Here is a 15,694-nt window from a genome sequence, read left to right as displayed (position 1 = left end):
AATAATAAAGTGGTACAAATGATCCATTCTATGAACTCGCTTTCTTCATCCAGATATCAGACTATGCCAGTTGGAGTCAATGATCTCCAATTGAGATCAGGGAAGGTAGTAACCTCAGAAAATCAAAAGCAGCCTATGGTGATTATCAATGAGAAAGGAGACGAGGAAACTCTTGACCATTCTGAAAAATATGACACCATTCAGCCTATCCCTGTACATTCTGAGCCCTCATCATCTTCTTCCAACCGACCTCCCTACCTAGAGAGGTTAGTTGTGGAGAAGAAAGACCCATTCCTGAGTCTAGCCTGGCTTCTAAGCTTAGGAACCTTTTCATAAGGGTACTGTAGAGCCTCTATTTTACACCTACTTGTCTACCATTTTCCTCAGTTCTTCCTTATCTTTCCTTCACTTTTGCCTCATTTTCACCATGAAACCTCTCAGATCATTACATTAGGTGTCAATAAGCATGATCAAGCAAGTTTTGCTAATGGATGACTATTTGTTTAGATTTTGACTTACTTGCAGGAATCCCGCAGCTATCTGATGATCCCGCAGCTATCTGAAGATCCTGCAGCCTTTTTGTTAAACACAATGATCCACGTGTCGGTTTGCTAGATGAGCCACATGGGCACTCAGGTATCAACGTGCTCGAGGTTCCTGTCCCATTGTTCCAGCCATCCACGTCATCTCCACCCATGGTCAAAGCTGGTTAAGTTACGGTCAACTCAAGGCTGTTTAAACGGTGATTGAGAGCTGCTTGGTCACGTCATCTTAAATGGTGATTTGTCCATGTTCTACAGGTGGCAGGGGACGCAATCCAACATGGGATTTATTATCCATGACGACAGAACCACTAAACTCGTCCACGCAGCCGTGATGTGTCAAGGGACCATAAATACGCATGACTGTTTATTGTTTTTCTGTTAATTAGTTGTACGAGTAGGCTATCTTAGAAACTCCTATAAATTGTTGCGTCTGCGTACGCTCAAGGAACTTTTATTAGTTGTAATTTTCTGAACTTGTGTTGAATTTAAGAGCTTTGTGAACTCTGTTTTCTAGTGCTATTCCAGCACTCTGTTTTGTATACTTTTTGCAAATGGAGGAATAGACATAGCACCGTTTTGAAGTTTCCATATCTCTGAGTTTTCTTGTGGCTGAATGAACAGAGGGCCCCTGCTCATCTCAGCCTTTGTAAAGTATTTTATGTGCAGTATTTCGTTATTTTCTTATTTATTTCCTTAAGCATGTATAGTTTCATTTACTTGTTTTCCTTTCTTTCAAGCTGATCAGTGTTATTTCTTTGCAGGTTTCTTTTAGCCCGGGATTTATTTTTATATGTGTGTGTTTGCTTTACAGCTAATGGTATTTGAAGTTGACAATTCAAGTGCTGCCTTTGTCTTTATAGTTGATTTTTAATCTTATTTCTCAAAGAGCTGTTAACATATATGAATGATCTTCATCATAAACTATTATCTTTTAAGATCAAAATATCACTAATTTGCAGCTAGTTTGGGTGCTTTTTGGACTGTTCTTTCACTACTTTCTATCCGAGCTTTACACAGTACATGTGCTTTGAAGCATCGAGTTAGAAAGAGTAAATCATTACCACTAGTCTTTAAAGTAGAAGTTTTGATTTTAAAGTGCTTCCTAGACTATTTCCTCACTACTTTCTAATCATGCTTTCCATAGTACATATGGCTGAAGTAGAGAATTAGAAATAGCAAATCATTATCATTAGTCTTTCAAGCATATTTTTCTCACTTTTCTAATTCCACTTAAGCTACTTTCTTTCCGTGCTTTACACAGTACATGTGCTTTGAAGCATCGAGTTAGAGAGAGATAATCTTTATTCTTGGGTTTTAAAAGTGACTCTCTTTTCTTTTATTAGCAGCAACTTGAACGGTGTCTAGTGCCATTGGTAGTGGTCATTTGCTTTCAAGTTTATTTCAAGTCATTTCAGTTCACTTATTCTTTTCAAGCATTTCCTTTCAAGCAAATAGTTAGAGATCACTCAACACACACTTTCACTCATTTAGGATTCACTCTACACACACACCATCACTCACTTGTTTATAAATTCTCACTCCATCTTAGGAACATAATTAACCACAACAACACCCCCAACGATAAGAAAAACTCTAAGAGGTTACTTAAGTACATATAGTACACCCTCACTTCATCAGCTTACGAGCCCGGGTTGACAATAAATACTAGCAATTTAGATAACACTAAATTGACTAAACATTTTGGCGCCGTTGCCGGGGAAGTGAAATTAAGTAGCCATATTCTTAGAAGAAAAAAATATAAAAAAATTTCAAGGAAAGAAGTTAATAGCCTATCTAAGTATGCTCTCCTCTTGCACTTTAGAGTGATCTGGAGGATCAGAAAGGAGAAAGTTATTAATTTAGTAGTCTCTTGAGTATGCTCTCTTCTTGCACCTAGAGTGAACTGGAAGATCAGAAAAAGAACTATTAACTTGACTTGAAGATAAAATAAAAAATGACATGCATAGAGCTAGAGATTCTAGGGGAAGGTTTTTAGCTAGAGCTCGAAGTTCAATTTTTTCAAGTCCATCTGCTTCAAGAGATAGACAAGAGACACCTCCCTTATCTCCAACCGAAACTCCTAGTCCTAAAATTCAAGAGCCAAGAGTTGACTCTCCTATACCTTCTATTGAGTTTGAACTAGGAAGAGACTCTTCTCTTTCTCCTACCAGAAAACCAATTGTAATTGAGGAAATAGACTCACCTGAAGAGGAAGGAGAAATCTCTTCTCATTCACCCTTTGTAGAAGAACCAGAAGATTTTGAAATCCCTAGGAGAATCATCATGGCAGAGGAAGAAGGAGGTGGTAGAGGTAGAGGTAGAGGAGGAGGAGGAAATAACAATAATAATGGAGGAGGTAGAGGTCCCATAGGAGGAAATAGAGACGGGGATAATTCATTTGGGTTTCCCATTGTTAATGAGGATTCCCGAGCCACCATGAAAAACATATCACCATCCGTCCTCCCAAATTTTCATGGATTAAGAACTGAGGACCCTGAAACATTCTTGTTTGAATTTGAAGTTGTGTGTCGAACTTATGACTATCTGGATGATACTCAGAAACTCAAACTGTTCCCATCAACATTAAAAGATCAAGCTTTGAAATGGTTCATGGGGTTACTTACTCAATCCATTAGGACCTGGGATGAAATGAAACAAACCTTTTTGGATAGGTATTTGGACTATTGTATGCCTACTAATCATAAGGATGAGGTTTTTAAAATGATGCAAAAAGAAGATGAGAGCTTAGAAGATTTGCTTGAAAGGTTTCAATATAACTTAAAAAGAGCAAAGATGAGCAGCCTGGATGAAGAGACCTTAAAAGCCCTCTTATTAAAAGCCATTAGGGATGAATGGATAGATATCTTAAACATGATGGGGAAGGGGGATATTTCTCAACTTTCTCTCAATGATATAGCAGAACTTTGTATCCATCTCTCAAGGGGCAAATCAAAAACTCAAAAAGGGCCTAGAGATCCTTCTCTCCTTAGGGCGAATAAATCTGCAACAGGATCAGTGAGTAGGGCTGAAATCGGTAATATGCTAGATGAATTTAAAACTGACATCTTAGGGAGTCTTAGTGAACAAATTGATACCCTTAAGATTCAGAATAAACAAAAAGCAGAGGCCGAGGCTATGACCATCTTTTGCTCGAAGTGTAGAAAGAAGCATGCTTTAAGGGAATGTCCCTTGGAAGCACAAGTTGTGGAAACCTGTGTAATTTGCTCAGAAACCCATGAGACCAAGGAATGTCCTTCAATCCCTGGCCTCAAAGCAGTCTTTCAAGAAGATCCAAGTACGCTTGAATCCCTTTGTTTTGTTGCAAGAAGACCTTGGCAGGGGCAGCAAAATCAAGGGTTTAATAACTCTATGAATTTTCAGCCCCCACCAAATTGGAATCCTTGGCAACAACCTTGGTTACAACCACAAAATCCTTTCCAAGCATGGTTGCAAAGCATGCAAATGCAAAATCCTTATGGGAGATTTGCCCAATTCTATCAATATCCTCAATCTTTTCAGAATCAGCAAGCTCCCCAACTTCCAAATCAAGGTCAACAATTGTCATTACCATTCCCTCAACAACAACAACCTCTTCCACAAAATCAAAATTCTCAACTCTTGTTACAATCTCAGCAGAGGCCAAATCAACTTCCCTCTCAACCTCAACCAAACCCCAATAATAGGAACCCTCAAAGTGCTTATGTGATGGAAGGTCAACCACTTATGGAAGGTCAACCATTCCCTACCTATATGGTTGTCCCTCTCAATGAGGTCCAACTCAGATCAGGTAGAATCTTAGACCAACCTTCTACAAGTGCTCAACAACCAAGCATTTCTGAGGAAGAATCTCTCAAGGCCAATAAGGGTTCTGAAGTATCCCTTCAAAACCCAAGCATTAAAGAAAAAGAAAAAGAATCAACTCCCTTAGTAGAGCAACCCACATCTTCAGCTATTCCTCGTTTTCCTGAAAGATTGCAAATTGATAAAGGAGTGGAGAAGCAGATTTGGTTGCCTGACTATAGCTTTCTAGATGAATTGAAAAATGTCTGTATCAAGATTCCCTTGTTAACAGCCATTAAAGAGATTCCCATTCTAGCAAAGACAATAAAGGAGATGAGTTTGAAAAAAACAATAAAAAGAACCAGAGACACCAAAAGGATACATCTAGTTGGAAAAATTGCAGACATTATGATGGGTAAAATTACCATGCAAAAATATGTAGATCCCGGTAGCCCTATTGTTAAAACTCATATTAATGGGGTTGAAATCCCAAATACCTTGATTGACTTAGGAGCCGCTATCAACATTATGAGTAGACAGACCATGGATCAGTTAAAACTTCCTAACCTTCTCTTTACACCTACTTTGTTGCAACTTGCAGATAGATCAATCATTAAACCTGATGGTGTATTGGAAGACATTCCAGTCTCACTAGACTCTTGGGAATATCCAGTTGATTTTATGATTTTAACTCCCAAGAACAATCTAGGAGGACATCCTCTTATTTTAGGAAGACCTTGGCTGGCCACAGCTGATGCTTTCATAAGTTGTAGGTCGGGAGACATGTATATATCAGATGGTAATTCTACCAAGAAATTCAACTTGTATCCTCCCGCAAAGGCAATAACAGAAATAGGAGAAGATGAGTGGATTAATGATGAGGATACTCTTCAACCTGTTCTAACCATCTCTGAAATCAGTGAGGACAGTCAAATTCTAAATACATTAGAAAATTTTGAGGTATCCTCAGAATATGACTCTTCACAGTTCCAGTTAGATGCAGATATTGAATATCTCTCCTCTAGACAGATGTCTCTCTTCTCAATGGAAGAGTTTGGTAGTTCTACAGTTGAAATCTTTCCAGGAAAAACATTAAACATTAACAAAAACTTGGAAAGACTACAACAAGAAGAATTAACTAAACTGTTGCAAAAACATTCCACTGCCTTTGCATGGGAATATACTGACATGAAAGGAATCGACCCTAAGACTTGTATTCATCATATTTATATTGAAGAAAACAACAGACCTATTAGGCAGCCACAAAGACGGATGAATCCAAATCTTAGGGAAATTGTGAAAGAAGAACTTCAGAAATTGCTCAAGGTAAACTTCATTTACCCCATTTCAGATAGCCAATGGGTTTCTCCCTTGGTTATAGTGCCCAAAAAGAATGGTAAATGGAGAGTTTGCATTGATTATCGAGAATTGAACAAGGCAACCTTAAAGGATCATTTTCCTCTACCTTTTATTGATCAGGTATTAGACACTTTAGCAGGTAAAAAGTATTTCTCATTCTTGGATGGTTTTAGTGGTTACAATCAGATTCAGGTAGCACCTGAAGATCAAGACAAAACCACCTTTACTTGTCCTTGGGGGACTTTTGCCTATCGAGTACTCCCTTTTGGTTTGTGCAATGCACCAGCCACATTTCAAAGGGCTGTACTAGGAATCTTCTCAGATCTGATTCATGATTGTGTAGAGGTATACATGGACGATTTCACAGTCTATGGTAATACATTTGAAGAAGCTTTGGCAAATTTGGAAAAAGTACTGGTAAGATGTAAGGAAACAAATCTTTCTTTAAGTCATGAAAAGTGTTTTATGATGTTTACTGAAGGGATTGTTTTAGGACATCATATTTCAGGAGATGGAATCAAAGTTGATAGATCTAAAGTAGAAGTCATCTCTAAGTTACCTGTTCCAAATTGCCAAAGAGATGTTAGAAGTTTTCTTGGGTTTACTGGTTATTACAGAAGATTTATTGAAAACTTCACTAAGATAGCATCCCCTCTTTTCAAACTACTTACTAAAGATTGTGAATTTAAGTGGGATCCTGAATGTCAATCTGCCTTTGAAGCTTTAAAGACTAGAATATCTGAAGCACCCATTTTAAGGGGTCCAAATTGGAAACTCCCTTTCCACATTTCTACTGATGCTTCAGATACAGCTTTAGGAGCTGTTTTGGGACAAAAGGATTTGATCCCTTATGCCATTTATTACACGAGTAAGAATTTGACTCCTACTGAGTTAAATTATACTGTTACTGAAAAGGAGTTTCTAGCCGTTGTTCATGTTATAAACAAGTTTAGACACTATATAACCGGCTATGAAACCTTTGTCCACACTGATCACTCTGCCATTAGATACCTCATGAACAAACCAGTCACTAATGGTAGAGTTACAAGATGGCTTTTGCTTTTACAAGAATTCAACATAACTGTGTTAGATCGACCAGGTAAACAAAACACAGTAGCTGACTTCTTGTCTAGAATCCAAAACACTAATGAGGACTCTCCTGTAGAGGATAAATTTCCAGATGAGTATTTGTTTGCAGTAACTACCAAAACCCCTTGGTATGCTGATATTGCTAATTATTTAGTTACTGGAAAATTACCTTTACATTTATTTCCTAATGAGAAAAGGAAAATCATTCAGGATAGTTCACTTTATTCTTGGATTTCTAATGAATTGTTCAGAACAGGGCCAGATTTGATGATCAGAAGATGTGTACGGGAGGATGAGATGCCTGACATCCTTAAGGCATGTCATGACGAACCTTGTGGCGGACATTTTTCTGATAAGAGGACTACCTATAAAATCCTTTCATCAGGATATTATTGGCCTTCTCTCTTTAAAGATGCAAAGCAATATGTTAAAAGGTGTGACAGTTGTCAAAGAACTGGGAGACCAACTCTTTCAAATGAAATGCCACTACAGCCACAGGTATGCATCGAACCTTTCGAGAAATGGGCTCTAGATTTTGTTGGACCAATTAATCCGCCATCCAAGCAAAATAGATATATACTGGTTTGTACTGATTATGTTACCAAGTGGGTAGAAGCTATAGCATTAACTTCTGCTACTGAAAATTCAGTTGTTCAATTTCTTTTCAAGGATATTTTCACTCGTTTTGGTGTCCCAAGAGAAATTGTAACAGATCAGGGAAGCCAATTTACATCAAGGATGGTGGAAAAGCTGATGGAGGAATATAAGATTAAGCATAGAACATCTACTCCATACCATCCGCAAGCGAATGGTCAAGTAGAATCTACAAATAAAGTTCTTGAAAGCATCATCACAAAGACTGTTCATCTTCATAGAAGAGATTGGGCAGAAAGGCTTCCTGAAGCCTTATGGGCCTATAGAACTACATGGAGGAACACTACAGGACATTCTCCCTATGAACTTGTTTATGGGAAGGAAGTCCTGTTCCCCATTGAGTTCCAAATCAAGACCTTCAAGACAGCAGTTCAATTGGGGATGAGCTTATCAGAAGCCCAGAAGCACAGATTGGACCAGTTAAATGAACTAGATGAAATGAGACAAGATGCAATTCTAAGAACCGATCTAGTTCAGCACCAAAGAAGCAAATGGCATGATCGACATATCAAAGAAAAGAAGTTTCAAAAGGGTGATTGGACACTCTTGTTTGATTCAAAATTTAAGGACTTCAAAGGAAAATTTCAAACTCATTGGCTTGGGCCATATGAGATCGATGAAGTCTTTAATAATGGAGCAGTTAGAGTGAAGACTATTGATGAACTTCAAACTCCCTTTATTGTGAATGGCCACCGGTTAAAAGTCTACCACAAGCCACTCTCAAAAGAGGAGTTTGTTAAGTTATTCCAAGGCGATTCTGAAATGAGGCTGGTGGAGAAGAATTCTTCTCCTCCATCAGCCTAATCTCTGTTTCTTTCAATTTCAATAAAAAAAAAAAAAAAAAAAAAAAAAGAAAAAAAAAAAGGAAAAAATGAATAAATGTATGAGCCTGAAAACCAATCTCTGATTGGCAGTCTCATGCAGAAAACATAAGGTGAAAATCAGGGTCACCTGACACCTCATGTTTTCCAAAAAAAAAAAAAAAAAATCTCTCTCTTTCATTTTCATCTCATTTATTCCATCTCACCATTTCCTTCCATCTTACCATCCTCACTTCACCTCACTGCTTTCCACTCACTCATTCATTCATTCCTTCATTCCATTTCACTTCATTAATAAAGTTTTTTTAGGCAACTAAAGTATTTTATGCAGCTGGAAGACTTCATTACAGTTCCTGCAGCTATTTGACAATTCTGCAGCCGTTTAGCCTTCCTGCAGCCTTCTGTACCTGCACAAGAAACACAGTTTGTCTGAAGAAAATATTTACAGTTCAAAATCATCAAAGACAAGGAGGAAAGATCATGTGCTAGCAATAAAGTTAACAAAAGGTTAGTAGCAAATCATCAGAAGCCAAATCAAATGCGGATCCGAGGTATGTTTAAAACTCTAAACCTATGGTTATTTCATTATGCGGAATTTTCTGGGTTATGTTTTGTTGGCCACTAATCGTAATGATTACCCATTTTCTTTTCCCATGCGACCACAAATCTACGAATCCTCCACGTCTACCAGCTCATAATAACCACGATTTTTGAAATCACATATGGCTGTTTCTGTCATTAAGGTCTTGTACCCTAATGACGTAACCTACCGTATTACGTCTCTCAGTTCTCGTCCCGCAGCCATGTGTCAATTCACAGCCGAAATCGGAGAATATAGCCGTTCCATTTATCATTTCGAAACCCTCTGTGCTCATAATACTCCATTCCTCGCTATCATCTCCCTTATTCCGTTTCACTCACTACGATTACCTCCATAAACCATCCTCTGTTTTCCCTCTGCCGTATAGCCAGTAAACCTGTGATACAGTCGTATTACGACTGTTAGTCACCGTTTCACTGTGTCCACGCTGTTATCCTCCGCTTAACTCTAATTCAAGCCGTGAATTCTCGGTGTCTGAGGCTGTTGATGCACCGTATACCCTCTGTTCCACAAAGTCTGAACAGGAACCAAGGAGTTACTGTGTAAAGTGACGGGGTTACTGTGTAAGGTCACCATCAAATTCGTGTTTTAAACAGAGCTGAGGAGTCGATGGGAAAGCTTTTAAGGGCTGAACCAGAAGGTTCGAAATTCTTGGAGGCATACCCTCAGGTTGAGGAAGCATTACAAAAAGCTAATTGGCTACAGTGCATCAGGAAGTTTAAGGGCTACCACAAAGAAGTAACAAAAGCCTTTGCAAGATCATTTAAGGACAAAGACAGTCAAGCAGAAGTGGGTGATTTAACATTTACAGTCAGCGAAGGAAGCATAGCAAGGGCTACCTCTCTTCCACAAACCGGTGAACGTTGGTTCAAAAACCGGGCAGTCCAGGATCAACAATGGAAGCGGATTTTTAAAAACCCAGGTATGGACACAAGTGTTTTCACCAAAGGAATTCCAATCTCCCATGTTAAAGAAGAATGGAAAATTCTATTGTTGTTAGTGCAAAAATTTTTCACGTGTGAAGGGAGATTTGGAGTGTTGTACGTTTATCATGGTAAAATCATGCTGCAATTTCAAGGAGAACATGATATAAATCTTCCTTACTTTCTATTCCAAAGCCTTAGGAAAATGTGTTCCATGGCTCAACGAAATCCACGAAATGTAGAAGCTTACCTCTGTCACCATGGTCTTGTAAAGTTATTGATAGAAGAACAGTTAAAAGAAAAACAAGACACATGGGAGAAATTCCTTGTAAGGAATCATTTTGCAGAACCTGGAGAATCTTCTATACCTAGAAAAAGCAGAAGGAAGAGAAAAGAAAGTATCTCTGAGACTGATATCTTAGAGGAAACTGTTCAAGGACAAACTGTAGAGGAAATAGAAGTCCATCATCCTGAACCTGAGATTGAACCCACTGAAGACAGTGCTCAAGAGGTCATCTCAGAAACCCTCGCTGAAATTGCCAAAGCAATCCAAGATAACACCTTTCTTCACATGAGCATGTGGCAGAAGAAACACAGCAGACTCAAGAAGAGATGTAGAAGGCTGAACAGAGCCTTAATCAATTTGAAATTCAGATGCATGTTCAAGAGGCCAAAGGTTAATGTTTCTACACAAAGGAAGAGAAGGAGATTGGATGTCCTAGCTGAGGCATCCTAGCAGATGGACTGAATTGTGTTTTCATTGCATGAGGACATGCAATACCCTCGGAGTGGGGGTATGTAGAGCCTCTATTCTACACCTACTTGTCTACCATTTTCCTTAGTTCTTCCTTATCTTTCCTTCACTTTTGCCTCATTTTCACCATGAAACCTCTCAGATCATTACATTAGGTGTCAATAAGCATGATCAAGCAAGTTTTGCTAATGGATGACTATTTGTTTAGATTTTGACTTACTTGCAGGAATCCCGCAGCTATCTGATGATCCCGCAGCTATCTGAAGATCCTGCAGCCTTTTTGTTAAACACAATGATCCACGTGTCGGTTTGCTAGATGAGCCACATGGGCACTCAGGTATCAACGTGCTCGAGGTTCCTGTCCCATTGTTCCAGCCATCCACGTCATCTCCACCCATGGTCAAAGCTGGTTAAGTTACGGTCAACTCAAGGCTGTTTAAACGGTGATTGAGAGCTGCTTGGTCACGTCATCTTAAATGGTGATTTTTCCATGTTCTACAGGTGGCAGGGGACGCAATCCAACATGGGATTTATTATCCATGATGACAGAACCACTAAACTCGTCCACGCAGCCGTGATGTGTCAAGGGACCATAAATACGCATGACTGTTTATTGTTTTTCTGTTAATTAGCTGTACGAGTAGGCTATCTTAGAAACTCCTATAAATTGTTGCGTCTGCGTACGCTCAAGGAACTTTTATTAGTTGTAATTTTCTGAACTTGTGTTGAATTTAAGAGCTTTGTGAACTCTGTTTTCTAGTGCTATTCCAGCACTCTGTTTTGTATACTTTTTGCAAATGGAGGAATAGACATAGCACCGTTTTGAAGTTTCCAGATCTCTGAGTTTTCTTGTGGCTGAATGAACAGAGGGCCCCTGCTCATCTCAGCCTTTGTAAAGTATTTTATGTGCAGTATTTCGTTATTTTCTTATTTATTTCCTTAAGCATGTATAGTTTCATTTACTTGTTTTCCTTTCTTTCAAGCTGATCAGTGTTATTTCTTTGCAGGTTTCTTTTAGCCCGGGATTTATTTTTATATGTGTGTGTTTGCTTTACAGCTAATGGTATTTGAAGTTGACAATTCAAGTGCTGCCTTTGTCTTTATAGTTGATTTTTAATCTTATTTCTCAAAGAGCTGTTAACATATATGAATGATCTTCATCATAAACTATTATCTTTTAAGATCAAAATATCACTAATTTGCAGCTAGTTTGGGTGCTTTTTGGACTGTTCTTTCACTACTTTCTATCCGAGCTTTACACAGTACATGTGCTTTGAAGCATCGAGTTAGAAAGAGTAAATCATTACCACTAGTCTTTAAAGTAGAAGTTTTGATTTTAAAGTGCTTCCTAGACTATTTCCTCACTACTTTCTAATCATGCTTTCCATAATACATATGGCTGAAGTAGAGAATTAGAAATAGCAAATCATTATCATTAGTCTTTCAAGCATATTTTTCTCACTTTTCTAATTCCACTTAAGCTACTTTCTTTCCGTGCTTTACACAGTACATGTGCTTTGAAGCATCGAGTTAGAGAGAGATAATCTTTATTCTTGGGTTTTAAAAGTGACTCTCTTTTCTTTTATTAGCAGCAACTTGAACGGTGTCTAGTGCCATTGGTAGTGGTCATTTGCTTTCAAGTTTATTTCAAGTCATTTCAGTTCACTTATTCTTTTCAAGCATTTCCTTTCAAGCAAATAGTTAGAGATCACTCAACACACACTTTCACTCATTTAGGATTCACTCTACACACACACCATCACTCACTTGTTTATAAATTCTCACTCCATCTTAGGAACATAATTAACCACAACAACACCCCCAACGATAAGAAAAACTCTAAGAGGTTACTTAAGTACATATAGTACACCCTCACTTCATCAGCTTACGAGCCCCGGGTTGACAATAAATACTAGCAATTTAGATAACACTAAATTGACTAAACAGGTACCTTTGCTCCAAGCTATTAAATAGATCCCCATCTGTGCAAAAATCATTAGGGAAATCTATCTCAAGAAGCCAAGAAGGAGAAGAATGGAACCTCAAACTATTCAATTTGTTGGTAGAGCAGTGGAGTTAATTACGAGGTGTATACACATGGAAAAATATACCAACCCCGGAAACCCTGTTGTCTCTATTCAGATAGGTGATTACCTTGTCTCCAATGTACTTATAGACCTAGGGGTAGCCTTTAATGTTATGACCAAGAAAACCATGGATCAACTTGGATTGGTCCATATTCGTCCTACTCCTACTGTGCTTGAACTAGCAGATAGATCTAAAATCAAACCGGAAGGGGTGTTGGATGATGTGGTTGTTTCCCTAGATTCTTGGGAATATCCTGCAAATTTCATTGTTCTTCAGCCAAAGAATCATGTGGGATGGCATCCCTTGATCTTGGGACGACCATGGCTTGCTACGGCTGATGCTTATATCGGATGTCGTTCTGGTGATATGTATATTTCCCATGGAAATTCTAGGAAGAAGGTCACCTTATATCCACCCACTAGATCCATTCAGGAACTCTGAGACACTTTATGGTTAGACTATAATAGTGATGAGGAGACTCAACCTGTTTCCTTGATACATCAGAATGTTGAGTCCTCGCAAGAGGGTGAGATTCAAGACTTCTTGAACAATCTAGACACCATGCCTAATTTTGAGTCATTGAGTCAAATTCTTAATCTAGATTTTCAGGAGATATATGACTCTCTACCTCCATCACCACCATCTCTAGTGACACATTTGTTTACTCTTGAGCCTGATACTACTCTTGTTGAGATTAGTCTAGGTAAATCCTTGTATATTAGTTTAGACTTGGATCCTTCTCAGCAAGAGCAGCTTGTGAATTTGTTGTGAAACCATCTCGATGCCTTTGCATGGGGTTATGAAGATATGAAAGGAATCCCTCCTGAAACTTGTACACACCATATCTATATTCAAGATGGAGCCCGACTTGTCTGACAACCCCAAAGGTGAATGAACCCAGCTCTAAGAGACGTTGTAAAGGAAGAATTGCAAAAACTCTTAGATGTTGATTTTATCTATCCCATTTCTGACAACTAGTGGGTCTCTCCATTAGTATTAGTCCTGAAGAAAGATGGGATATGGTGCATTTGTATTGACTACAGAGAATTGAATAAAGCCACTCTCAAAGATTACTTCCCCCTTCCTTTCATCAATCAGGTACTTGATACCCTTGCTGGTAAGAAGTACTTTTCTTTTCTAGACGGCTTTAGTGGATATAACCAGATACATATAACACCCGAGGATCAAGACAAAACCACTTTTACATGTCCATGGGGTACATTTTCTTACCGAGTGCTTCCCTTTGGACTATGTAACGCCCTAGCTACCTTTTAGAGGGAAATCTTGGCTATTTTTGCTGACCTTTAGTGTGTAGAAATATATATGGATGACTTCTCTGTGTTTGGTGATTCGTTTCAGGAAGTCCTCAAGAATCTAGAAATAGTGCTTCTTCGCTGCCAAGAAGCTCATCTCGCCTTGAGTGACAAGAAATGTAGATTAATGTGTAAGGCTAGAGTGGTTCTTGGCCATCTTATTTCTGACAAAGGTATCGAGGTTGACCCTGCAAAAATAGAAGTCATTGTGAGTCTCCCTATACCCAAAACTCAAAGGGAAGTGAGAGGTTTTCTAGGACATGCAGGCTACTATAGGAGATTCATTGAGAATTTCTCAAGGATAGTTACCCCGCTTTTCTGACTTTTAGCTAAGGATAATGATTTTTCTTGGTCCACAGCTTGCCAATAGTCCTTTGAGACAGAAAAATTAGTCCAGGCACCATTATTGAGAGGATCAAACTAGTCCCTTCCATTTCATATTTCCTCTGATGCCTCAGATATTGCTATTGGCGCAGCTTTGGGAAAAGAAGAAGACAAACAATCTTACATTATTTATTTGATTAGTAAAAACTTCTCACTCGCCGAACTCAATTATACGATTACTGAGAAAGAGTTTTTAGCTGTAATTTTTTCTATTAATAAATTCAGACATTATATTACAGGATATGAATTCTTTGTACATACTGACCATTCTGCAATAATATATCTAATGAATAAACCATTAACTAGCGGTAGAGTGACTAGGTGGTTACTCTTGTTACATGAATTTAATATTACTATTGTTGATAGACCAGGAAAATCAAATGTAGTATCATATTATCTTTCAAGGTTAAATAGTCCTAGTGAAGCAATTCATGTTGATGATGATTTTCCTGACGAACATCTTTTTTCTGTGTCAACAAAATCTCCATGGTTTACTGACATAGTTAACTATTTAGTCACTGGAAAATTACCACCTCATTTATCCGCTCGTGAAAAGCTAAATATCATTCAGAAAAGTGTTGAATATTCCTGGATCCAAGGAGACCTCTTTTACACCAGAGCAGATCTCATTATCTGTAAATGTGTAAGAGAGGAATAAGTGTTTGATATTTTAAAATCTGCCCATGATGAACCTTGTGGGGGTCACTTTGCTGATAAGCGGACTGCATACAAAGTGTTACGAGCTGGCTATTTTTGGCCTTCCTTGTTTAAGGATGCCAAACAATATGTCAAGCGATGTGATAGCTGTCAGCGAGTTTTCCAGCCTAATCAAACCAATGAAATGCCTTTATGACCTCAGGTTATGATTGAACCTTTTGAAAATTGGGCAATTGATTTCATAGGACCAATAAATCCAGCATCATCAAATAAAAAGCATATTTTGGTTTGTACAGATTTTGTTACGAAATGGGTAGAAGCTAAAGCTGTTTCTTTTGCTACTGAAAGATTTGTTGTTGATTTTATTTTTACTAAAATCTTTACTAGATTTGGTGTGCCTAGAGAAATTGTTTCTGATAGTGGACCGTAGTTTATTTCTAATCTAGTACAGGGTGTGATGGAGCAATATAAAATACGGCACAGGAAATCTACACTATATCACCCGCAAGCAAATGGTCAGGTGGAGTCCACGAATAAGGTGATTAGACGGTAAATATGCACAGAAAGGATTGGGTTGACAAATTACCGGAAGCATTGTGGACCTATCGAACCACTTGGAGAAACAGCACAAGACACACACCATATGAGTTGGTGTACGGAAAACAAGTCCTCTTGCCGATAGAATTCCAGATCAAGACTTTCAAAACTGCAGTCCAATTGGGGCTA

Source organism: Pinus tabuliformis, chromosome 8 (assembly GCF_031772625.1).
Source record: "Pinus tabuliformis cultivar Carrire ecotype Pingquan chromosome 8, CPIR1, whole genome shotgun sequence".
Classification (NCBI taxonomy): domain Eukaryota; kingdom Viridiplantae; phylum Streptophyta; class Pinopsida; order Pinales; family Pinaceae; genus Pinus; species Pinus tabuliformis.
The sequence above is the reverse complement of the archived record's forward strand: the minus strand, read 5'-3'. Positions refer to the sequence as shown.